The 27,753-nt window shown below is 38.6% G+C and overlaps 1 protein-coding gene across 1 annotated transcript in view; it reads right to left on the bottom strand.

Moving 5' to 3' along the window:
• LDLRAD4 (low density lipoprotein receptor class A domain containing 4) overlaps window positions 1-27,753 on the bottom strand; it is a 284,773-nt gene that overhangs the window by 225,245 nt on the left and 31,775 nt on the right. The window contains exon 2 of the mRNA XM_014870876.2: window positions 15,542-15,672. The gene's annotated coding sequence lies outside the window, so the exon portion shown is untranslated. The remainder of the gene's footprint in view (window positions 1-15,541; window positions 15,673-27,753) is intronic.

A 27,753-nucleotide genomic window follows, 5' to 3' on the forward strand; every position in this document is an offset into this window, starting at 1 on the left:
CCGCAAGACTGCAGTTTCTTCTGAATAACAAAAAAAAATGCTGATAAATATGCACTGAACTGAATTTAACACAAAAACACTCCTCTGAACTTAGTAATACAGAACTCTGAATGCTCAGTAATACAGCGAAAAACACACAGATAAAACCAAAAAAAATAGGGAAAGCATAAAGTTTCCTAATAATACAAGAGAAATATTCCCTGCTCCTTCATCACGTTTCCCTTACAAGACCACATCAGTGCTTCCTGCCCTAAACCAAACCCCATTTCAAAGCAAACGTTTCTATCATTAGGCTGTTGTCAGTCAAGCTGTGCTCTGCTACGAAGAGTACTGTGTTTTTTTAAAAATTGAAGAAAAAAATTGACCCCAAAATACCAGGTCCCGTGAATTTTCCTTAGAAAGGAGATCAAACTCATGAGGTCTTAACAAAGCCACATCACCAAACAAAATAAAACCTAAAGCAGGTAAAAGAAGCAACTAGTTCATGAGGCAATAATAAATTGCTAAAAACACACCAGGTGCAGATCTATGTCTGGAAATAGTTGCCAGCTACAGGATTTCCATTTTGTACTGAAGTTCAAAACAGAACTTCCCTGATCTGAGTGCCAAGTTGTATGGGAAAACCAGAAAGCTTTGGTTGTCTCCAGTACACATCTTCCACAACTAAAAATTTATGCTGCTAAAATATCATAGATGCTTCAACAAAGTTGTTTTTCCTGTGTAGGCAGTGAGGGTCTAAGTCACGTCCATACCTCTACCCACCTATATCTGGGATTAGCATTCCTAGAGGAGATGCCATCATGCCTAACATTCAGGCTATATGGAAGACCTTTGACAAATCTAATCACTGTATTGACTGTATGGTTGAGGAGCTGTAAAATGAGATCAAAATTAAAGGTAAACAGGAAAGATTTACTATTCTTTCATATTTAAAGTTACTTTTATAAACTGAAGTTTTTGTAAGATTCGCCTGTTAAACCTCAAAAATCTCACTGCTCTGTGACACTGCTGACTCACAGTGGACCACTGGGTATTTATGTTAAGAAATCCTTTCTTTTGTCATATTTTAGATATTGGCTTTCCTCACACGTGTGCAAACACATGTTCTTCTGAACTAGCTTAGACAAAAAGGCTGACCAGCTTGCAAGAGTAAAGGACTCTAAGTGGTGCTGACTTTTTCACATTTCAAATGCAAATTATTTATTCAACTACACAATGCCAAGTCATTAAAAAAAAAACTTTATAAAACACATTCCCACAGCTAACCCTTTTGTAAGTACAGAATAGAGCAAGTAAATTAAAATGCTACCTAAAAATGATATTTTCTTAGTACTTCAGGCAAGTAAATTAAGGTTTATACAAGGTCATATGCATAATAAATATAAATAGTCATAGCTTCTTCTAAAATGGCTAGTGATGCCTCTTCCTCTGATTTGATGAATGCGATACAAATACATACACATAATTCTAAATCAGTTAAAGTCCTAAACATTTTTCCATCAGAACAGTCTCCATAATTCTGATAAGCTATAAAAACAACATTTAAGAAGCAATAATAATACATGCAGAAACTGTGCTTATCTATATTTTCTAAGCTTTTATATTAAGATTTGACCTAAAACTTCCATCAATTAAGACAGTAGATATTCAAATGCTTACTATAAACAACAAAACCAGCATTATGTCCAGAACATTGGAAAGAAAACAGAAATTATCATTATGTGAGAGAGACAACCTGACTGCAGTACTCTAACACACACTTTCAGTAAAGACTGGAGAGGAGGAGACTGGAACACCCCAAGTTGTCACAGTCCATCTGTAAATATTATAGAGCCATTGCTTTATAAGCAAATGAATTGCACTTCCAAAGACAAAGCAAAACCTACACAAACTTTGTCAGAAGTTATTAAATGACAACACAACACAGTGAGTTAGTTAGGCTTCATGACATCATGACTTCAGTGTTTTGTCCCTGCTGCTCTTCCTCTCCCCAGAACCAAACTGAGAAATGTGTGGATAGGAATTAAGAGTTCACATCTTCATATGTATTACCTGAGGACCGAATATTCAAGAGAGCCTGCAACCTGCTGAGACAAACGTAGGAAATGTGTTTTTCAGCCACGCACATTCAAACCACTGCTTTCTTTATAAACCTTAATAGAAATGTTGATGCATCTAAGACCTTTACACAGAAAGATACAAACTGACAGTTGTAACAAAAACACAAGAGGTATGGCTGGTATTAGAAACATGGACGTGAATTGGATTTTTCAAGGTGATCGTTCATTAAGAGCTAATTTCAGTTTTGCAATCCAGCAGGGAGCATCACACCTTGTACCAAATTCAGGGCTAAGCTCTGCAATACAGCTGAACAACATTTGTCTTCTATAATCATGATGTCCTGTGCTTTTAAGATTTACACTAATTTAACTAGAAAAGGTCACACAACTGAAAATGTTCATGATTTGGGAAAGACTTCACAACAAAATCTTTCCTGTCTATCACTAATCTTCTATAGACAATAACTGTCACTTTAATAAAGTGTCTCTGTCAGCCTGCTTGTGATTATACACAAGAAGCTTCAGCCTTTATCCACTGGAAGAGTTCATGAGCTTTTTCTTGCAAACCTCAGTGAGACAGAGCCACAAAAGAGAGGAAGAGGAAGCAAAACCCAGCACTCCTCAAGATTACTCTGTCATCTGTTCAGGAAACAATTTATTTGTTGTTTAAGAACTTCAGATTTAACGTAAGGATTTCAGTATTGAAATTCCAGAATAAAAATATGTCTTTATTTCCAGAGATGGGAAAAAAAGGGGACAGAAAAAACCACCTTGGTTCTAATCCCAATCTTTGAAGATTACCTGCAGTGTGATTTGCAGTTCTTATGTCTCTCTTTCCTTATGGGTTATCTGATAATAGTTACTTTCCCAGTGTTTGAAACCTTAACACCCTCTATAGAGGGTCCACTCCTTCCTCATCCCATATAGCTCCTTGAAAAAAGTGGAACCAGAAAGCATTAATTATGTCTTAGATTCTGACAACAGCCAGTGAAAATGCCCTTAAAATGCTTCTGCATTTACAGATAATTGGTGAGCAATTGATCTGTCTTTAGTTGAGTAAGGAATTTGAAAAGATGTTGAGGTTGAGCCCTATATTCTGAAGTCTGTCTTGAATCTGAATAATCCTCTAGGCATAACCTAGAAAGCTGCTTCCTCTCTGAATCTCTTCTTCTCCAACTTCTCTTATTATATAGAAAACTTTTTTCACCAACAACCTGCTTTTTCTCAGGTATTTAATGGGTGATTTGAAAGAAATAAAAGGATGAACAGAAAAAGGTTCCTATCCTTCACATGACAGTGACTGCACAGGATCAAGAGGAAAGCCCGCATTGCAGCAAAATTCTATCAAACCTTTGGGCCTTTCAAAGGCTGCAGTAATGCCTTCCTATTGCTGAAGGAGGTGGAAAAAAAAATCGCAAAAATCGAAAAAAATTACAATCTAACCAGCCTGAAAACAGTGGGCTTAAGAGTAAGTGTTCATTCAGCAAAGACGCTGACAGAGAAAATAAAATGCTTTCAGAACCTTTCACAATCTATTTCTGGATCAAGTTCTCAGCTTCATATGGTTTTCTGCCACTTTGAACTACACCTTAATGTAGCTATCTCTTCAAACAGTATTCAGTATAGCAGACACAAAGAAAAGGTACAGGAAGTACCAAAAAACCCCCACAACTAGATATGAACCCAAGTACGTGTTGTGGCCATCCAGCCTGGAACCAGGAAGTTTTTCCCAGGGAAACAAACCTTAACTTAAACAACTCTTACCTGCTGCACAACATAAAATAGGAAACTCCAAAAATCTAGCACCTTGTGTAAGGAAACCCTATCCTCAAGTGGAGTAACTAACATACATGCATCAGAATACACTAGAAATCTCCAATAAACTCACTTCCAAGACAGCCATGCCATAGCTCTCCTTCAATAAAACCCTACTATCAGACTAGAGCTACATTTATTTCCCTTCTCATATGCAGGCTTTCAGGATATATTCCTCTTTTGTCCCAGTCCTCATCTTTTCCTTTTTCCATTAGGACACTACAGATTGCAAAGGCTAAGAGGAAGTATGCCTGAGCCAAAAGAATTTTCAGTCTAAAGAAAACTGGTACAAAATGAACTTCAGAACTGCAAGTTAAGAGGAAGTTGGTCAAATTCACTGTTCAGAAAATAGAGCATAAGCTTTTCTGTGGGAAAGCTTCTCCATAGTAACTAAAACTGCAATCTGAGCATTGACTCCCTGTCAAAAATACCCTCAACATAAAAACAAAGTACAAAAGCCTCTCAAAAGCAAGAGCTCTCAATGACCCAAAAAAGAGGACAAAAGGAGGGTCCTCTAAGCATTTACGATTTCTCTGCTGCTGATCTATTTTACTAGTAAGGAATGACAGAAAAAATATAACAAAACATTACACAGCTATTTAATATATAGCAGGTAACATTATCATGGCAATTAGTAAATTGGTGATAGTGCTTCTCCAGCAAGAGGTAGTATCAATGCAGCTGACTCTAGGCATGACAATTAGGGATCAGAGAACTGTTCATCCCTTAAATCTGCTAAGCTTTAAAAATTGGTCTGTATTTTTCCATGCTGAGTCTCTGTCTTAATTTTTAAGGTATTTTAATTTCAATCAGAACAACTCAGTTGTTTCACAAAGGAAGAGAGAAAAATATCTTATTTAGTCCTTGTTAAAAAGACAGACTTTATAAAAAATGTTTCAAAGACTGGTGTTTCCAAGAAAGGGTCTGGGGTAGTTTTGGATAAAGAAGACACCTTTTTTGACCCTCAGGATAATTTCTAAATACAGCTCACAGATCTTTCCAAAGATTCAGATTGCTCATATTCTTTAAAATACAGCTGATGTCCTAAAAGGGTCTGATCTGACCAAGCATTCCTTCTTTCCCAAGGAGGAAGCCCTGAAGAAACATACACCACCACGGAGAGCAAAGTAGTCCAAGGAAGCAGTCGCTGTCACTGCTCTGGCTGCCTCCTGTAAGAATCACGACAAAGTATCATCAGAACTTATATTTTTGCAAATACACACAGTAAGGAATCTGCTTTTAAAGTAGAGGGGACTGTTTCTAACACTGGAGACCAAAATTTTAGTTGAACAATATTTCAAAGATTTATGTGTGTGAACAGTTTCAGGCACTAAAGCTTTGCACTCTGATAAAGTGCACCTCTACCCAGAGTGATCACATTGTGCTTTGAGGTTTTTCTTAGGATTCACAGCATAAAAGAAACACCACACACATGCCTGTCACCAGGCCACCACGGGAACAAGAGGCACAGCCACTACCATTAACCTGGCACATCCTACAGAACACTCCACAGTGACAAGGACAGCAGGGAGAGTAAGCTTACTGCACCTCCAACTTGCCTTGGCCTCCCTTCTGTAGGGAGGTGATGAGCATGAAAAAAACCTGCTACTGTCATTTGCCCGACCATAAAAACCATAGTAAAAAGCATAGCAAATGATAGGGACAAATGAACTGTGGCCAAGAACACTCCATTAAGTCGGCACTCTGAAAGTCTCATGGTTTCTTTTTGCTTAACATTTTGTACATTACAGCAAGTTTCCCTAGTAATATACAGCTCAGATTCCTACATTTCCAAGGGCTTATTAAATCAGCATAGGTAAATATGAACATTTTCATATGGAATTAAACACAAATATTCAGAATTGCAAGTGAAAATAAAACAACATCTGACCCTTTACTTAAAATACAAGGACTAACAATCTTGATTCATTAACATCACCGAAAAATATATTACATGCTTATAAATTAGATATCTCCTGAACAATCAGGAATTTTCACCCAAAAAGTTTGGGGATAATGTGGAGAGAAATTATTTCCATTTATTATGAAATTGAAAACAAAGTTAAAAAAACCTCCCACACCACAGGCCACTGTGTTTTTCCCAAGACCATTTAATACAATCTTGAAACAACTATCCAACCTTCAAAGGATATCTCTACCCTAGCTGAAACCAGGACAGAAACTTTCCTATTTTTTCTTGAAGTAATTTTTGCAACTGATTTCATTTGAAAACTTCCTAATTGAAAACATTAGTGGAGCCAAGACGAAAAGGTGATGCAGCATAAAATCATGCAAAATCAATTAAATTGATATAATTGTCAGTACATCCATTTTTTGAACAGTAGTCTCCCCCATATCAAGAAACTACAAAATAAAATCTTGATGAATTTTCCTTAAAAATCCATGGTCTTTTCCCGCTCTGTACAATTTGCAATAAATTATCCTCAGCTCCAAAACAGCTCATTCCTGTGAGGCTGGTTTCGGTTTCAGGATTGCAACTGTGTGGTAACCGCTTCTCTTTCTGTTGTTTTCCATTTGTAAACGTAGGCTTTGATCCCCTTGGTCTCGCTGGTAGAGCAGTCGCCTCACACACACAGCCTCTCTTTGCAGCCTCCCAACGGTGCCAAGAAAGAAGCAGGCTATGGCAGCAGGCTCAGTATTCGCTCGTTATGCAACACATTAGATCATTATCAACAAAACTGGATGCCCCCAGCAGAGAACAGAAATGGGGAATTTGAGAGCGAGCTTTTCTTCACTTCTTGAATTACGCTTGGTCAGTTTGAAAGGAGGAAAAAGTTACCTGCAATGAAGAGCTGGTCAGATCAGAGAAGATTACACACCAGTGAAAAGCTCCATAATAAATATTACTGTCACATTTATCACTCAGCTCTGTTCCTTCCCTGGCAGAAAAGTTTTCCCATTCGTTGTGTAATGCGGAATAAATATTTGGCTCAAACTAATGCCAATAATTTAAGAAGTCTGACTTAGCCACATGGATTTCATTCCCCATACATGACCATGTGCCAGTAGGATGCAGAAGAGTCTGGATTCCCACATACCTGCAGAGAGAATCTGTGCTTCTTATCTATGATATATTCATATGCCCAATGCCTATGCATGTGGATATCCTACACATCTGTCACATTTCTGTCTTCTCTAGCTGCTCCAACAACTTTTAAATCATCAATTAAAGATATTTCACTTCAGAATTTCACTTCAGTTAAAGAATAAAGCACCTACTGATTGGGCATAGAGTGAAGATAGGCTTTTTGAGTGTTCATATACAGCAGAAAAAGACATATTTTAATTTCTTAAGGGAATGCCTTGTATAGCTTCATCTTACAGATAATTTAGTGAAGAATTGCTGTGCTGCATGAAACAAATCCCTTGAGTCAAGTTCTGACAATGAATGTGTATAGTGAGGAGGAGAGATCAGAGAATATTGGACAGATTAAACAATTTACTGTTTGTATGTAAGAATTCAGTCACCGACACCTACAAATGCATGCAAACAAAACCAAAAGGCTTTGAGAATCCTAACTATAAAAGCTTTTACAGCTTCTACAAAAGACATTAAGAGTATTTAATGATACTAGTTATAGGAAAAAAAAGTAAGTACCAAACAGTTTAACAGTGAAAAAACTATATGGTTGCTCTTAGTAAGAGAGAATATTCTTATAGTGTTTCAATGTGTTAATTCTAGATTATTATAAATTTGTAAACTTAGAAAGTACTACACAAGTTGAGTTTTGCTTTCCCAGTTCCCACAAAACAAACACTAAAAGCATTGTGCATCTGGTTATATTACAAAATGAATGTAACACTAAAAATAACATTACCCAATAAAAGAAGGATTTTTAAGAATGGCAGAAGTTACACGTCATTTGTGTACAAATGCATATTATCATGAGATCAACAGTAGCTTAAAGAAAATCTAGAAATCAGAAGCTCTGCGTTTTGGGCTTTATTTGCAGAAGATACTTTCCAGACAGGAGATTACTTTTTTTTCAGTTTTTTTAAAATTTCTTATACATCTGGAAAATAATAGGTCAAAGAAATTGTGGGCATAATAATGAGTTCTTAGTCTTCACTTGTTTGATATTATCACTGAAGAATCAGAAAGTCATGTCTCCCTGTCTCTCTTAAGCAATCATACAACACTTTATTGAATGACATGACTCTTTAGAAGCACAGACCTAAATAAAATCAGGTGTTTAGCTGAACTGCCTTCATCTTTATCCCACAGTCAATAATAATTAAAAACTACATATGAAAAAAATAACTGACATTCCCCCCAAATCATGCCAGAAGAAAAACCACTGATGAGTCAAGCTAGTCTGTAAGTGGGACACAAAGTATGATTCATAAGTCATTGCTTCGGGTTCAATTCTTGAGAGAGAAAAAGCTCCATCAATAACATAAGACAGAAACTCAAACTCTCATTAGGAAAACATAACATTAAATTCACTGTGTCTTTTCATTCTGAATATTTCTGTTCTGTGTGTTCACCACAAGGGTTTGAAGCCATGACCAGCAATCTTCAGCAGGTCCTGCAGGCAGTGAAATCTTGCAGAGGACACTGAGTGTGCAGCACCACATTCCTGAGTTGTCTTCTGCACAGCTGCAGGGCACAAACTCTGTGTGCCCACCACTGGGGCAAAGGGAATGGGACCTTTCTGACTGAAACCACAACAGAAGACCAACTGTGGCTCAACTCAATCATTGCCAGCATCAAATTTATCAAAGCAGACGAGATTCACTAAAGTTGCTTTGTTTGCCCTTTTTTTTTCCAAATGTAATATTTAGGTAAACTGGACTAAAGAACTTGCACTAAAAGAAGGAGCTGAGTCCAATGAGATGATGGCAGAGGAACCAAAAGGAACAAGAAGGACCACCACTGGTTTCAGACAACAGATCAGTTACTAAGCACTATGTCAAAATTACCTCTGGGCCACAGCTTTTGTAGCAAATTGGGTTTTCAAGGGCATTCCCTCTCCTCTGCACCGCATATTTATCTCATATCGTTCTTTCAGCCCACACCCAAAAACAGAGGCTTTGTGCAGTAATTCCATTTTAGGCCCAAAGGCCCAAATTTATGACAAGAATGTTTTTAATATTTAAAGTATAGTAGAATATATACAGAAGTCTAAATCAATAAAGAAACAAAAAATAAAGACTAGGGAACATTTTTCATTAAGGAGGTAATAATATAGTAAAAAGGATCTATAAAAACCCTCTTTCAAAACCCTGTATGACCTTGCTGTTGACTCAATCCTTCAAGCTGACCACTGAAAGAAATATAAAGTAATATTCATTTTCCCACATGTTCACGGCAGTCCAAATGACAGCTCTGACACTGAAAACAGAATGGCAAAATATTTTATTTAACTTCAGTTATGAAAAACGTGAGAAATTAAAAAAAATTAAAAGCCGTGCTGATATTGGACATTTCACAATTCAATCATACATCATACCTGTACTGCAGAAAATATGCAACAAGAACAAACTTCTAAAATGCAGCTGGATTTAAATGTATGCTGCTTTCCCTGTACTGTCAGCCTTTAAAGAAGATCATCAAAGGCACTCCAGTCACTGTGATGTGAAGACAGAAAAAGTGAGCACGACCTTGAGTTCTCCCTTCGTATTTCATGGCATTTTTTTCTGTAGTATTTTTAAATCATCCAAACAGAAAGCACTAACATGGCCACTACTGAATATACATGCTTTTCAATAGGATGATGAAAATTACTTGAATGAATGTCTTTTGGCTTATGTGCTCATTTACATTCCCCTCAGGAATAATATATTAGCAATGTCACTGCTATGAACAAGTAGGTGACATATCAATAACTATCAACTATTAATAAATACTTTACTCATTCCATGAGGTTAATCTTCATATGCACCCATGAGGCAGGAAATTACAGTCAGTATTTCCCCTGGGGATGCTAAAGTCATGTTATAGACTGTCCTAGCTCATGCAGCAATTCAGGTGTCAAAGCCATAAGTAACAAACTATTAGAGACCCTGCCTCCTAATTCTACACTCTAATCACTGAATTTTGCCTATCTCATGAAGGAAACTATAAGAAGAATCATGCTGTCTTTTCATAACAGAAATGTAAAACTGACATTTATTAAAAGCTATTAGAAACTTAAACTTGCCATTAAAAGGGGAAACAATGAAACCCCCATGATTTATCTACTGGTCTTTCCTTTGCCTTCCAAACACATATGTGTGGTAACTGCTACAGAGTTACTGCTCCCTCAGATTAGCACAGACCTTTATTTGGAATAAATACCTTTTATAAGGAATTTGAGAATGTTTTCTCTGTCTAAATGTATTGACTTCTTTTCACCTGGCTCCTAGTTCTCAAATACTCCGTGGAATATGAACTGAACACTTATGATATGAGATACTGCTATTGTTGCCAAGAAAAGCTGGAGAAATACTGAGTTGGAAAAAAAAGAGGGAAATGTTTTATTGCACAACAGAAATTCACTGCTCATTTCCCTAGTTTGTTTCTAATAAAATTAATAAAGCAATGAGTAGGTAGGCACTTCTCTACTTCTACAAGACTGTAGTGATTGCCTTCAGAAAAGGAAGGCTCTTGTGGTATTCACGAGCTGCAAGAGCATTATAAAAGTAAGATTCTATCCATATGTTAAATGTTTATTTCCAGCACATCTGTCTTAGCTCATTAAATGTTTTTAAACTTACCAGGACACTGACTTGGAGAACTGCCTCTAAAACTAGTAGGAATTGCATGAAAAAATCCCTTAACAAGCCTTCAGATCTCTACCGCGAGTTAAAAGAAAAATTAGGTTGCAAATCTTGCAAGATTTCAAGGAATCTGGAAAGTCACTTGTCCAAACCCCCCCACACACTTCTCATGCCATCTACCTTTAATGTGTGCAGCAATGCATTTCTGTTATCACCCAGAATCCAGGAGGTGAGAATGAGAGAAATAGTGAAGTCCTAATGAATTTTTAAAAATCAGTTAGGAGCTCAGCATGGAGATTTGAATGGGTTCAGGGGTTTGTGAAGATTTTTTCCATCTCAATTATCAACTGCTTGCTCGTGCTGAACATACTGATGAGGAAATCCTCAGAGCATGCAGCAGCAGCTCACTGCAGGGACATACGTCATTGGGAATGTTCCAAAAAAAACTTTAGTGCCTGAAGAGTTCTTTCCTTTCCACAAGTTCCTTAGGATAAAAGGAAATTAATGTGACAGGTTCTGGTAAGCACAGACAATGCCACTTCTCTGCATTACCTCACCCAAGAACACCCATTTGCTCATTTTTCAGCTGAGAGAAGACCAGCTTCTTCTAGTACAGCTGTTTCCTCCTACAGGGAACATTCCTTTTTTCCACTGCTGCTCTAACAATTAGAAGACAACACTAATCAATGCAAGTACTCCAGGCCTATATACCTCATCACACACATACAAACCACTGCTCACGTCTACCATGAATTTCTAGCTTAAAGGGGAGTAGACAGATCAATCTTCACAAAGTTTTGAACACAGCTCTCATAGCATGTTCTTCCACAAGAGCTGGGCCAATACAAATGTTATTAAAAGCAAAGGGAAGGGGCTGGATTACCAATGAAAATCATGTAAGTTATGGAAACCATACAAGCAAATGTCAGTCTTGAAACAAAAAATTAATTTAAGTGTCCTTCGTGTAGGCAAAAAAGCAGCAAGTAACATATTCCTTGAAGAAAAACACTCCTTGTAAGCTTGAAAGCAAGACTAAACTGAAATACAGGATTAAGCACTTCACTTTGTTTTGTGGGGAGTTACACTGAGCACAACAGGAATATTCTTGTGTGCTTTATGCAAGGGTGTTTACGGGACAAGACTGAATTGCTGAGCCATTATTTTACTTGTAGCTCAGGAACCGTTCCAAAGCAAACATGAAAGAATACAGCAACATATATTTTCAAAATTAATCAAACGCACAATAAATTTTAAGCAATTAAATTTTGAATTTCCTTGAGGTCACCAAAGTTCAGCTCTAGCCCTTCAGTCAACCATCAAGATTAATTACTGCCTTGCTACTAGCCAGTGCTGACAGACCAGTAACCTCAAAGTCACTATCACGCAGCTCAAGAGCTAAATACTTCTCCCAAAAGTAAATATTTCCAGAATGAAAACTAAATCCTGTACATTGCTGATACTAGAAATAAGCAAACAACACAGGAAGTCCATGCTTTTCTGTTCTAAGTACAACATTTTTCCATAAAGGGATATGTTTGCTCATATGTGAGAAAGAAGAATGAAAGTAGAGCTCCCTTACCTTTATTTCCACTGGGTACCACATGGAAGTGGTAAATCACTAAAGTGAATGTTCTGGAATCTCACATTCATTCCACTGTCTCAGGAGTCAAAATTATTTTTATCTTCTAAACAAAAAAATATTCTATGCTTATGAGTGTGCACAACACTTAACACTGTGTCTTATCTTTTAAATTTTGCTTAAAAACTACCTCTTAAAAATTTCCATAGTACTTCTTGCTATGTAGATAAACAACTTCTCTTGTGTCAATAGGGCAGTATTTGATATGACTTCCTCCAAAAGCAAGCCAATCACAAAAAAATATAATATTTAAAAGATGCATGTGTTCATGACGAGAAGCTCAAGAGAGTTATCTTCTTTTCATTTATGAGAAATTCTGAAATTTGAGCCATCCAGTATACGAAAAGAAACAACCTCTAACAAAAAGAATTTAATCTACCCAAAATCCTCCTCGAGGGTCTCCAGAGAACCAGGACAACCCAGCGTTTCATGGCATAGACTCCAAAGCACTGAAGCAAGCACGAGCTAGATGGGAAGAGTTAAATAAAGCAGCTAAAATTCAGCAGCATGGAGAGCTATTGCAGACTACGGTTACTGTAACCTACACTGGGTGTCCTCTGCATAAGCACCAGTGTGACTTTGTGGACTGCTGAGACTCAGTCTGTTGCAACTGGCATAAGTTGCCACAGGCGAGTAATCACAAGAAACTGACCTTGGCAAAAGCACATTTTACACTTCACTGCTGTTCAACTGTGTTATACTAAAGAGAGAGCAAGTGAGCACAAGCTGAAGGGGGAGGGAGAGAGAACAAAGGGGGATAGACAGCATAAAAGTGACCGTAGCCATTTTCAGCTTTACCTGCTTTTAAGATTTTAACAGAGGTACATCACATCTCCCATGCACATCACAACCTACAGTTACATCAATTCCGCACGGTATCATTTTTAAACCATCAGGGTCTGAGGAGATTTTTTGGGGGGGGAGGAGAAAGAAAGAAAACTAAGTACTAAATTATAAATTAATATCTAAAAAAAAATTAGCCCAACAAGGAGGAGGGAAGTATAGAAGACAATTACAACTTCACATTTTTCTACCACTGGATTAATGCATTAATGAGGATTTTTTAATTGTTCTTTCCTCCTGTTTGGCTACACCTGTTGAGAGTACATTTTTGAATCAGCTGCAGCTAATAAAGCCTAAATGTATTCCATGAGGTGTGCAGCAACATATCTTAGTCCTAATGTTCAATATTTCAGCTCAACCTTAACTTCAGCTCTCAACAGCCCAGCAGCAATTTGCAGGAACTGGTAAAATCCCCACTGCTGCACATACAGATGTGTCTGGCTTTTCTCAGTCGTCTTTGGTCTCTGATGGTTTGAATCAGTTATTTCCTGTAAAACAATTTTCTTAGTTTCTGCATTACTTTTCTTTAGTATTGATTACTGCATCTCCAAAGAAACAGGACCTGGCAGAGCAAGACAGCACGGGATCCCATCATTAGTGCTAACCCACATCCTGCCCAAATTTTACAGCAAGTTTAACACAAGGATCTAACCTTGAGGGTATGCTGGGTTTCCAGGACATTCGCTGGTTGAAGAAAAACATGCAGAAGCTTTGTACGAGTTCCAAAATACCAAATCACTCTCCACTTGGGAAGTGTACAAGGTATGCAAGTCTAGACAAAATAAAATGAGACCACAGGCATTTTGTATTTGCTTCCTTACCACTCTTAGGTCAGTGACCTAAGGACTCAATGCAGCTTCTCTTCCAGATCTTGAAGTCTGCTTTTCTCCTGTGCAGACAGCTTCTCTATTCCTCATCTGGTTCCATAAATAACTCAAAACCCTGATACAAAAGCCACCCTTTGTTCCTCTCAAGCATGCAAACCCTTCACATCTCTGTCTTCACAATTCCTCTATTAAAACTTCTGGTCCTCTGTCTCAGTCCTCTAAATGTCATTACTACCAGCAAGCAGAAGTGGCTTTTTTTTGGACACTGCCATGTTGTTACCTTGAACCATTCCCATCTGACAGAGTCTTGTCATGGTATAATGACCTCCCCTGTCACTGTCCAGGGAGATACAAGACTCGGCCCTGACAGCAGATGGCTGATTCACACACACTGACGCTCAGCGACTCAACAATTATACAATCACGCTTAGCCTATAAATTATGAAAACAGCCATTCTATGAAGCATGACCTAAAATTTCAAGGGACTGAAGTATTTCCAAGTCTGAACTTCAGATCTGGGTCAAAAAGGTGTCAGCTGTGGATCTGGAGAATTTTAATCATCTCATCAGACTGTAGCTCCCTCTCACAAATATATGATGTTTGTAAGGCCCACAGGCATACTCCCTGACACTGAGGCAGGACTCTGTCACAGAGGGCTGGATGGACCACAAAAATACTCACTGCTTCTGTGAAGTGTGTGAGAAACTCCCCTAGGGTCTAGACAGAGAGTAAATTGATGTCTATCACATTTTTCTGACTGCACTTGGGCACAAAATAGACTTATTAAAAATTTTATTTACTAAGTTCTATAGTAATTAGTTATAGTAGGTAGAAAAAAGATAAAATGAAAAGGGCACAGTAGTTCTGCAACAATTTCTGTGGGCCCTCAGGCTTGGCCACCTATGGTCAGCATTTCTCACAATGACACATAGCAAAAGAAAGAAAAGGGTTACCAAAAGAATACCTGAAGGGTACTCATATCCACAGGAAGAGCAAATCTTTGTTTATACTAGGCCAAAAGTAAGCAGATATTTATATTACACAAGAGCACCCTCAACTGAATGTAAGGATTTGACATCTCTTACTTCTCCAATGCATATCCTAAACCACAGATTATTGAATTAGTCTCTCTATTTGCAACTCCCTCTGGGTCTCCCAAACCACATCATATTTTAAAATGTATGTGTCAATCAGTACTGCATGAGTCATTTGACTTTATAGTTCACTAGCTAGAATCTCATTTTCAAGTAATTTTATTCATTAGGCAGAACAGAGACATTAACTGGGTCTTCCCCATGCACAGAAGTAATTACCAATATGCTGGCTATGGTGGGCATCTCCCTTCTCTTTCCTCTTCCTTCCTCACCTCTTTCATATAAGAGAACTGCTTGAAACTAGTACATTTCCACGATATATACAAGGGCTGACAAATCAAAATCTTTTAACATCTAAAAATTACTAGGAAGGTTTAGCCATAGAAATATATATATATATATGGATATGTATCCATACAAAGTATCCAAAAAATGATGATTCTGTGGTGTAGCATGGTTGAAATGTTACTAGAATGGGATTAATTTGACCAAACTATTCCTCTACTGGAAAAAGATTCGTTTGTTTGAATTACATTTACCTTTCTCGAAGTGTTTTAGAAAGAAGTCTTGTCTAGTTTAAATTCATCCAATATAACATAATGATATCCTTGAAGTCCAGAGAGTCAGGAGAGTCTTGCTTTTCCTTCTAGTTGTGAATTTTGAGTGTGATCTACAAGAAAAAGAAAATAGGAGGGAAAAAAGTTCGGCAGGCAATCCTTTATCTTTTCAATGGGTCGCTATTTTCAAAAGCCTTACAGAAAATGGCCCTGACTCCAGAAGTTCAATCAATCAATCAATCGCTACTTGGTTTCCAGAAAGAATTCAAAGAAGATTTCTTTTTCTATGTCAAATATTCTGTCTCTATCTTCACTGTCTTAAATATGAAGATATTAGAGTGAAAGGTGTGATTTCCTCTCTTAAAAAAAAAAAAAAATAGAAAGAAACAAAGAATTTGCAATGTATAGTTTGCATTTTCAGCTGCAAATTTAAATTTACCATTGGGGAATGTATAAGTTTTTGCTAGAGCCTACGGAAGAGAAAGGCTACTGTTTCTGTGATGTGAAGTACTCATACACTTCACAAGGCCAGTAGCAACTCCTAACAGAGTTAGGAAACAGAACTAAAACCATGAAAAACATCAAATACCCTTTCCTCCTACTAGACACTTGAATTAATCAACAGCTATTGGTGAATAAGTACTCAACAACTTTGTTGAATAAGCATGTTTTAGTCTAGAAACAGCTGTGACAAGTTCACCAAACTTTATTCTCTGCATTGTCCTGCTGCCTCTGGAGTTTTCACTTTTCTAGGGAATGCAACTCTTTCAGGACAGCATGTTGAGCCCATAATTTTGCAGATACTCGTTGGGTATAGTATCAGCTCAGTCATCCTAGTTCTTTCAGTAACAGGAAGCAAACTCACAAAAGCTTTGCCTCAGATTTCACAGGCATGTGTGTGCCTCTCTCTCAGTACCCAGGCCGACGTGCCAATATGTAGGATTAAACTTTTTCCAAGGTTGAATAAGCCACCATCTGTCTATCTTGTGTGGTGCTGTGCGCCATCCGGGAGACTTGTCCCTTAGAGCATGTTTCTACCATATGTCACTCCTGAGTGATCAGTTATGCCAAGACATTTGGGAAAAAAATGACTAAGTCGAGCTGGAAAACCCTTTCTGAATTCCAGAGGAGGTATGCCAAGCCTGTATTTGCAAATAACTTTGCAGCCACTGGTTTTTACATATATTGTGTGTAACAATAAATAATAACCTTTACCCAGACAGACACGAGGTATCTGCCCTCCATTGTCCAGAACTCAGGGACTTTTTAATAAGCCAAGGGATTCAAGTATGACACATCTCCAGGAAAAATACAAGAAACTTTTACAGCAACTTTTATAATCACAAACTTAGTAAAGGAAAAGAAAAAACAAAAAACCACCAGATTATAAGAATATATTTCAAGAATTACTTGGCTTGTTAGTTTCAAGCCACAACAAACCAGTAATTTCTGTCAGAATATTAAACTAAAAATACCTAAGGCAACTGAATGCAAGGCTTTTTCCTAATAGTAACCATCTAACAATGACCATCTAAAGTGCTCACCTGCACGCAAAGTGATCACCTAAACTACATGTTAAACTGCTGATACAGTTCATGCAATTAGAATTTGTCTAATAAAGAATATGACTCTATCCTATCTTAGATTTGAATAACCATTTTATGTTCCAATTCCTCAATTATTAAATTAAAACTCAAGCCAACATCATTCTTATGGCCAGTTCAAGGCTGCTCATTTACATAACTGACTTTCAAGGGCACTTCGCTGCACAGCAATTAATACCAGCAAAAAATCTACCAGATCTGCTACCTAATGTTAAGGAAGACATTCCTGAGAACATTAAAAGAAGAGAGAAATTAGTAAATCGTGATTACAGCCTCCCTGAGTAAGATTATCATTGAAAGGAAATATATTCCTAAGGGCAACGGGAATTAAATATGAGAAGACATATTATAGGAATTATTACATTTAGTGACAAAAGTGAGATGAGGAGCAGTACTAAAGTCCAAGAGAGAACACGGACCTTTGTGTTTTGCCCTCAGAATTTGGGCAATCATTGAAAAAGAGGGAAGACGTGAAACAAGGATTCACTACAGCCCACTGAGATTTGTAGAACAAAACACGACAAAAAACAGAAAAAGTTCATGTCAGACAAAGAAAACCACTACTGAAAAAAAGTTAGTCTTAAAGGAAAATGAGGTAAATTATTGTCTCGTAATGTATTATGGTTTTTTTTTTCATGTATCTAATTTAAACTGTCTCCTTATGCACATAGAGTGAAACTTGAAAAGGTGAGGATGTTGGTAACAAACTAGACTACCAAGGAAAGAAAGCCTCCTACTGCAGCGTGGACTTGATGAATGGAGAGAAGAGAGGAAAATAAATATAGACCAGCTCAGCAGATCTGGACTGCTTGCCTACATAACACACCTAATGATATTGAAGCCAGCATATTTTTTGAAAGGCTCAGCTCCTTCCTGGCCCACTCTGACAGCCTGAGGCATTCACACTGTTGAGCCAAGAGAGACTGGAGAGGCTGGTTCTACAGCACCAACTTTCTGCTAACACTTCTTATTCCAACGAGAAACCTCAAGGGTAGTGTGCACCTGCTCTAATGTCCTCCTTGCATCCACCTGTAGGCCCAAAATATTCTTCCCTTTAGGATGAAACATGATTTGCACGTGAGATTGACCAACTCAGAGGGGGACAAGAGGGGAGGAGAGAAATTCATCAAAGTTGCCGATTAAGAAAATTCTTATTCTGGAAAAGAATTTATGCTATGAAGCTGGTCAACAGCTCCCTCACAGAAGGAGCAGCCATGCAGCTTCTCACTGTCATCTCTTGCCAGAACTACAGCAGAAACAAGAGTTTCTCTTACAACAAGCATCGTGGAGATCCACGCATATCAGGAAGGAAAACTACGGAGCAACATAAAGTGAGAAAACATTGAAACACAGACAAAGATTAAAATTGTTATTTCCTTTTATTTTCAGCTTGGGGAGGCTCAGGGTCAGTCACCCATTTGTCCCACACCAGTGCAGACTTCCAAAGAGGAATCTTATCATTCTTTGGAAATATGATGATTTTTAATTTGGTTTAATCACTAGGAGTTCCTTGGAAATTCCTGGCACACACAGGCTGTTTTCATCTGTGTTCCACTTCAAGCATGTACTATGCCTCACCACACTCTGTTGTTCTCACAAACTTTTTAGGGAACTCTCAATTCTCCTGGAATTCAAAAGCTCAGGATCCCAATAAACACATGCAAACCCATTCCTCTAGGAATAAATTCACTCTATGGCACAACTAAATGTTTCTGTTACACAAGTGCAAAACTTAACGGAAACATCTGCTGATAAATACAAGACTACAACATCTCAAAGGCAGAAGCAGTGAAATTTATTTCCACAGGAAACCTCATTTAGAGGGTATAACTACAGAGACAGCGTTTAAAGACAAGAAGGGCTCTTAAAGCAGAAGTCCAAACCCCAAGGAGTTGTTATGTCCTCTGAGCCACCCATCTGCAGGATATTTCATGTATCTCCACAATCATTCATCACAACTCATTCCTCAGTGGACACTTTGGGACCTACTTGGCAAGGTTATTTTATTTCAGTGACCATGATGTAAGGGAGAAAATACAGGTTGATGGGAAGCTATGAGATGTCACTAAAAACTGCCAAGTCCCCTAATATAAAGTTCATTCTGCAAGCGCTATGATACTGCAACATAAAGAGTTTATTTTTCAAAAACACTAATGCAATATTAAAACAATACACAGTCACTTTTCTTATGAATAACCAGCACTCATAAAGTAACTCAAAGACAATCTCTACATGCCATGTGAAAGTAGCTTGGAGTTACCTTTGCTACTGGTGCAAAAAGAGGGATTGTTGAGGCAGAGATAAGGCTTGCTTTTTCCAATCACAGAGATAAAGTAGTTTTCCTCACGTAGCTTTCCTCTTCCTCACTTCCCCCCTCCTCCACACGAAACCCAAGAAAAGCTGCCATAGCTTTAGGTCAAAGGAAAAACAGGCCCAGCTGCCGTAAGCCAAACAACGTACAGGTTTGCTATCTCCCCTGCCGTTTTGGCTCGAGCTCTTCAGACTGGAAAATTCAGAAGCACGATCTCCCAAGCTCTATAAATGCCAGAACCATCTAAGAGGAAAATAGGACAAGGCCACCCCCAGGCAAGTTTGTACTAAAATCTGCTGGCTGCAAGGCAAAAATACAGTAAACATCACATAGGGACAGACTGCTCCTGAGAAAATATTCCACAAGAACAATATAGCTTCCAAAGAAAGGCTGCGCTAAGGGGACTTCTGGAGGGGGAAAAAAAATGCAATGTTTTAAAATCCTTGTGAGGAGTTAGCAAGCTAATGGCACACTCAACGACAAATTGTTTGACAGGCAACATGCTTTTGACATTAATCCAAACAAGAAATGTAAAAGCGACATTGAATGTTCTCTACAAAGTGGTAACAAATTGGGTATCCTAGAATAGTTCTGCAGTTCACCAAGGAAATTTTGCTTTTGTCTTAGCAGTTGATTACATGGAATAAAACAAGTAATAACAAGCAATTAATCATCGATATCACCTCCCTGTCTTTTCAGGAAGGACAATTTAAGTTAAATTTTTGCAGTCCTTGAGAGATGAACTTTGCAACTGATTACAGTATGTTTTAACGTGCTCTATACTGACTCAACCTTGAAAAACAAGCCAAAAACAGAAGTTGAAACATCCTTTTTCCTGTGTAGCTCCAATTTGCAGTAGCAAGAAGCTAAACAACATGCTCTCCACCAGATGGCTGAAATAAAAAGAACACTCCTTCTGATTAATTAGGAAACAAATGAATCTGCTGTTAGCACAACAAATTACCATCAGGAAACCTGGGTTCCCATTAAACTTTGATATTTGTGCTTTCTCTGCAACTGTGTACAAGACCATCCTCAGATTTGTCTCTTGTTTCAGAAGCAAAGTGTTACACCCCAGTCCATCACACTCAAGTATCACACCAGCCACTGCATAACCAAAAGGGGTACTGGCCCTTCTCACAGACAAATAACACCATCTTTTCGTTTTCCTAAAAGAGAAAGCATCCATCACAGTAGAAACAAATCAAGGTCCCCTAGTGCTGTGGGGAGAACTGATGAGTAAAACCACACATCCCTTGTCAGGGTTCAGTGAGCAGTGGAGGCTCATGCAGGAACATCCGAGCTCTCCAGCTGGTCCTGGAAACGGAAATCCCCAGAGCAAATATAGTACAAGGAGCAAGGATGTGACAGCCCAAGCAGCAGAGGCCAGCCCATGGTTCCCTGCCAAGGGAGGCTGCCAAGGATGACTGTGGACATCTCAAGTGAAGGTTCAGGATACAGTGCACGCACTGGGCATGGAGAGGGATGATGACATAAAGCACGTGGAACTTGCACAAAAGATGTGTTAGTGCAGGCACTTAGAACATGAATATAATGTTTGCTCCTACTGAGGTGAGTGACTCTGGGAAGAAAGAAACTGAGCTTACCTGACTCAGGAAGGTGCACATAAAAGCTCTTGGTATTGTCACTATTCCTCTGGTTTCTTTGCATGAACTGCTTCATTGCACCAAACCTTAAAGGAGGACCATTTCAAAAGCTGGCTATGGGAAAGAACTCACCATGTTTCAGGTATAAAGGACAATTTCACTTTCTTTACTGATAACATGTGTGCCTAGAGAGGTACAATGCCTTAGTGAGAATCCAGGACTGCCAACTAACCCACACCTCTATAATTCAGAGTATTTCTCCTATGTGCACAACTGAAGTTCTCAAACATGTTGAGTGTATTATTTTCTATGGCCAAAGGGAATGGTGGAAACATTTATTACAAACTAAATCTAAGTCTCCTTTTTAAAATCCAAGTAAAGGGGTTGTGGACACACACATTTAGAGAGCTAGGGAATTACAGCTTGGAAATTCTTTTCAGGCCTGGATTTCTCCTGACTCTCAGGTCCATTCCCAGGCTGACAAGCTGACTACAGCTTCAGTTAGGGAGGAAATCTCCCAGGGTGATAATATGGTGAAAAACTGAGTGGAATTCACAATAAAGATTAACACCTGGTGTCTTTCCCGTGGGATACATCCTGAGGTACTGTCCCAAGGATGTTTTTCCCAATTGTCCAATGAGCTACTGTCCTGTCCTGGCTGCACGTAACACACTTTAAATACGGGCTGACAATACAATAAAGTTGGCCTTTTATCCCCAAAGAGGTCCGTGTGTGTTGCTGTCCTTTCTCTCTCTTTTCAGTGCAGTAACCACAAGGGGTTTTATCCTATTAAGTAATTGAGAAAACTCAGAGATTTGAATAAGAAAATCCAAAAACACTTCCCCACACATTAAAAAAGGGTTTCAATAATTGTATATACATATATATATATATATATATATGAGAAGACCATTTAATTACACCAAATGACCATATCTCATTTTTCCTTATAGGCTGGTGATAGCTAGGCACTCTGGGAAATACAAGGATACACAAAAGAGCCAAAGAGCATAGAAGACACTAATATTTCAAAGTGCACCTATCCATTACATCATACATAGAATTACAAAAAATTTACAAAAAATTACTATTTTTTGAGCCTTTACAGTCAGAAAATGGACCCATATAAAATTTCAGCAAATACAATATTCTTTTTAGCAGACACACTTCTCTTCCATTTGCTTACACTTTACTCTAAGACTTGTGTTGGAAGAGGCAGTGAGCAACTAAACCTCTGTACCCCTTCCCCACCACTCACAACATTAAAGACCTCAGGAATATCTTCCAATGTCGCTTCTCAGACTAAAGAATCCCTGCTGCCTCTGGACAAAAATATGCCTTTCTACATCTCTTAAAAATGCTGCTTTTTCCAAAATTTTCTCATCCTGTTATATTGTTTCTGAGCTGAGGGACCTGAACCGCACATGATACAAGATTCTGGTGAGCCATGAACATACAAAGTAGCAAAAAGGATGCCATCTCTTGAATTCTCTATCCCTTTATTAATATTTCCTAGTATTTGATTTGCTTTTCTGACCAGTATAGAGTAGTGAGCTCCTGTTTTACACTCTTTATCATAACCTGGTAACTGACTCACACATGGTAACAGCTCAGAAGTCACCCTTTTTTAGTGGAATCACCATCATTTTTTCCCTATGTAGACCACTTTATCTGCACTGAATTTTACCTGCCTTTCCACTGCTCAGCCATGTCAGTCACTCCTCCAGTTCCTCAAGGTTCACTTCATCCTTACTACTACAAGCAAGTCACTATCATCAATGCATGTTCTCACTTCATCAACAAGCTCCTTTCCAGTGTACAATTTATGGGCTGAATGCACCAGCCAGTCCAACTACTCTGGTGACTGAGTAGTCACCACGAGTGGTTACTCATTCCTACCTGATTCCTCCCATCTTCTACCCACGTATTAGTCCATGACATGACCCTCTTTGTGCACTGCTCCTGGCTTCTGTCTGGCACAGAACGTTGTCAAATACCTCTGAAAGCCATCCAGATCTTTCTCATTCACCTACATATTCACCCCCTCAGAGGGCTTCACATACTTTGAAAGGTGGTATTCCCCTTCATAAAAGAAAAGTTGACTCTTCCCACAGAACTTGTTTTCATCTTGTTAACACATCTGTATAAAGACAGTATCCTTGTTATTGACTAATTCTACATCTTTGCAGACAAGATGTACGGGAACAAAGTAATGCCATTTTCTGCTTTTTGATTAAAAAAATCCATAAGCGTTTTTATATTTTTAACCCAAATATCCAGGCAATTTAAAGTAACACCTCTCTCTTTTATATATGGCTGTAACTAAGCAGTAGCAGAAGCACAACAGCAGTAATTTATTCTCTTGTAACTCTTCCATGAAGACAAGACTTTATGCAGTCTTGTAACAATTTTTAACCCAAGGATCAAAAAGAAAGCAAATATTAAATATTTTTTTCCTGCCGTCTGCCAGATGTGTAGGACTGCAAGCAACTGCATAGCAACACAAAATTTTCTGAGTCAGCAAGCTACAGCTTCTCCCAAGTTTTCTCTTTGATCTTAAGCAAATTGCTACTATTCTTTACTATATTAATTGACTAATATTCATCCCCCTAGTGGCCCAGTTTTGCTGACCATTAAGTTAATGGTGCAGGGAATAATGTCTTTCCAGCCTTCTAATCTGGCTGTTTCCTCCTAGCCTACCACAAAGGGCACGGGTACACTCACCTGAATTCTGAAAAGATATGACAATGATTTGCAGGCCTTAGCCATGGGAAACTGATTCCACTTACTCCCATGTGTTCCTGCATTAACAGTAGCCACAGCCCAACCCCTACATTATTGTCTGAAACCTGCAATGACTCCTCTCATGAAAGTTCTCTCCTAACATTTATCCTAGCACTATTTGTGACACCTTTGGCTTCTCTGGTATCACCAATTCCACAGTAACTGGCTCAATAGTGTGAAGAGTGGCCAGAAGCTCTCAAGAACACAAGACACAAGATGGGTGCTGGCTCCCTCAATTTACATTACACCTCACACCAAATAACTATGTTGTCATCGAGCTAAAAAGACCAAGAAAACAGCACAATGGAAAACTTCAACAAAGTGTGGCTTCATCATTAAAATCTCTATTTGAGCTTTTTTTTGTTGGTTTCATTATAGGGAGAAGCAGAGAGCCCTGTAAACAGATTTGCTTAGTTTCCGTGTCTTTTGCCAAATTTCCATCCTGTGGAACCAATTTTAAACAGAAAAAAGTGTCTCTTCCCATCCTCTGCTCCTTGGTGCCATTCGTACTAAGTATACAGAGTAAAAAATGAAATGAACTAGTCACAGAGGGGTTCAAATCCAAATGTTAACTTTTTTAATTGCCAAAAAAAATTCAGATCACTTTGATCCATAAGTCTCTTTCTTGCAGCTATGGAAAGTTTTTAAACAGAAGGCTGCCAACAATGACTTTGTTATAAACTAGAGTTCACAGTTGTTTTTATGGAATTTCGTCTCAGTAACTTTTAGCTCAGCAGTTCTCATGAAAATATTTCCAAACCACCAACTTGGCTAAATATTTCCAGTAAAGCAAAATAATCCCTAGCTCCTAAATACAACTCTACTTCTTTTTTTAACTTCACTTTATCCTTCAGCAAACTAGTACAGCTTTAAGCATGGGAATGACAGAGAGGGGAGAAAGGAGACAAAAAAATCTAGGAACTTCAGGCAGCCTCTTATATCTCTGGGTCATAGCAGATGCAGGACTGGAAATGGAGATGAGATTTGGGAAATAATCTCCCACATATACACAGGTATTAATAGCAATAGCGAATAAAACCATAATGAACACTGCAATTTGAAATAGTGCAGTACTTGCCTAGCAGAAAGCTCTCAAATAGATTTAGCCATTGTTGGCCCATGCTCACTGACAGAATTTCCACACTAACATAATGAACATCATAAACGGGAAAGAAAGTCTGATGGGCTTTGTACTGCCATTTTGTTTAGCTCTTTTGAAGAGGGAGTGTAAAGGAATCATTTATTATAACCCTTCTCGTATCCGTCAGATGTTGCATGTTTTATGTAACTATAACACATTTGGCAAACTCTTCCTACCTACCCATATGCTAGGGAAAAGCTCAAACTGTGCAAGAGAAACCTTTCTTCACAAGGCAAATTTCCTCGTAGAGAGGAACTGTGAGTTGGACCAAGGGCTCCAGGATCTCAAGGCTCTCCTCTCTCCACGAGGATTGACACTTCCACACAACCTAGAACTCACGTATCTGCCTCCCTGGGGAGCAGAACTATCCGTGCTGTGCTCTATGTATGCCAGTTACACCAGACCACAACACAGATGCAGTACAACCAAGGCAAGCCCTCAACCATGCCCCTACAATGGCTGTTTCAGAATGTGAGTGCCAGATGTGTTGGCACAGCTGGCCAGTGCCATCCATCACCAGCAAACAGGCCCATTCCCCAAAGCTGAATAAAAGGACCCTGACATCCACGACTCCACCACAGACTCCAGGGCAGCCAGCTGGGCATGAGGGTTTACCCCAGGGGCCAGTACACATGGGATGCATGTTCTGCATGCAACAGCCCTTGGTTTTCCCCTCAAGCACAAGAGGCCCTTACCTCTGATCTTGAACTCAAACCTCATTCATCATATGTACAAGACCAAAATTTGCAAGCTCCACGGGTAGTCCTGAAACTGGTATATTCCAGCTTTTCCCTACAGTACACAGGGGAAATGGCAGCAGCTGTGATGAGTGGGAGCTGCCACCAGAATACCCCAGCAGAGGAAGGAGAGGAGTGTATGGAGAACACGTAGGAAGCTGTGGAGAAACAGAAGAGGGTACACCACAAAGCACTTACAGCACAACTTGAGAGAAAAACAAAGCACTCTCAAACAATGGGGCTAAAAAAAGAAATGGCAGCGAGGAAGAAGATGATGAGAAGAGTCCAGGTGCAGAAGAATGGAGGAGGCTGTTCCAGGATCTTCCTTCTTTGTTCCTCCATTAAACACATTTAAAATTAAAGATTTTAGAAACAGATTTGCACAGCAAACTGATAATGCTTTTCACTCACCAGAGCTTTCACCTGCAATCTAGATAGATTTTAAAATGTTTTCAACTAAAAACATTTGCTAATTAAATACTTCACATAAATGTCAAACAGTTGCGTTATCTTGGCAAATATGTGCCACAAAAAGCAACCTCACTATAAGATTCATATATTTTACAAGGTTCTACAGTGACACTAAGCAGGAAATACCCTTTGCCTTCAAACTTGTGTGGGACTTTTCAAACTGCAGCTAGACCAATTACTTTATCTAGCAGGTTCATCCAGTCAAGTTCTGTTGCTGGCTTTGTTTCGTGAGCTGCTTCACTACTCTTTAGGGACTCTTGAGTTGCAGAAAAAATATCTGTAACTCAAGTACATAGGCACAGTTTAAAACTGAGATGCACTTGCGTTAACAAGAACTCAGGTAGCCTTTGATTGCAGCAATCGTGGCAGGGTTTCTGCAAGAGCAGATCGAAGGTCGCCGTTTTGAAGGCAAGAAGTGAGCAGTCAGTGACCAAAGGGGGGAGGCTGCAACAGGGTGTTTCATCTGTAGAAAATAGTGCTAAACTCATCCATGAAACAAGAACAGAAAAGGGATTTAAGAGATTAAAAGATACAGCACTTGTTTTTTAATCTAGGAATGAACCCTGCAAAGGTGTGATGGAATCAGGATGGGACAGACAGAAGCATAATAGCAGACTGCATGACAGACCTGCAGGACAGAAGTTGTCCTGACTGAATAGGTTTTGACCAGTCTTACCACTGCAAAGAAAATGGGAAGCAAATCTTTGTACCACCCTCCTGGCCCACCTGAATGCAGCTGCAGCACTAGATCTGATGGGCAAAAGCAGTCTTCTGTGACAGGACAGGGAGAAATGCATTCATGAGTCAACTAAAAGGGACTGCAACTGCCTATTACCTTGAAGTTTTGCCTGTTATTTCTAACAGGGTACCAAGGCACTGGATATTAACGTTCAGAAACCAAACCAGGTAGACAAGCTCACAGGAAGAAAGATTAGGTTTTCTGAGTGCTAACTGATGTCATACTAAGTAAGAAGCACGAGTTTTATTTTACAAAATGTAAATTTACATATAAAATTGTATCAAAAAGCTAATAAATGCCTCCAGAAGCACAGAGTGGTTTATACACTCGAAAATTATAGACACTTCTGGATATCAATTTTCTGAGATTGCTTTTTTTGGCCCACTGCTCTACAAACAAAATGCACATTAGAATAGATAGAAATGCACAGATGGCCAGAAATACTCCTGCTTCACAAATATACCAGTACACTAGATAGATTACATAAAATTCTCAAACTTTCTAGATCTCTCAAGTACACTGCGTGTATTATGCTTGCTTAGAATAGTGATCATGCAGCAAGTAACCCCAGTGTTGTCTTATATATGCACAGAAAACAAATGTATCAACTCACCACTGATTTTTGAACAGACCACTATTTAATCCTTGCTAGTAAGCATGAAGAACATAAATTAAGGTAGCTTTACACATACACTGAATCCCTTTTCCAACCAGTTTATGATCCTATTCCCAATTAGGCTCAAAGCTACTGATTTTTTTTAAGGTCTGTTTTGTGGCAGGGTTTTGGTAGCAGAGGGACT

This window comes from Sturnus vulgaris, chromosome 1 (genome assembly GCF_052056855.1).
Source record: "Sturnus vulgaris isolate bStuVul1 chromosome 1, bStuVul1.hap1, whole genome shotgun sequence".
NCBI classification, from domain to species: Eukaryota; Metazoa; Chordata; class Aves; order Passeriformes; family Sturnidae; genus Sturnus; species Sturnus vulgaris.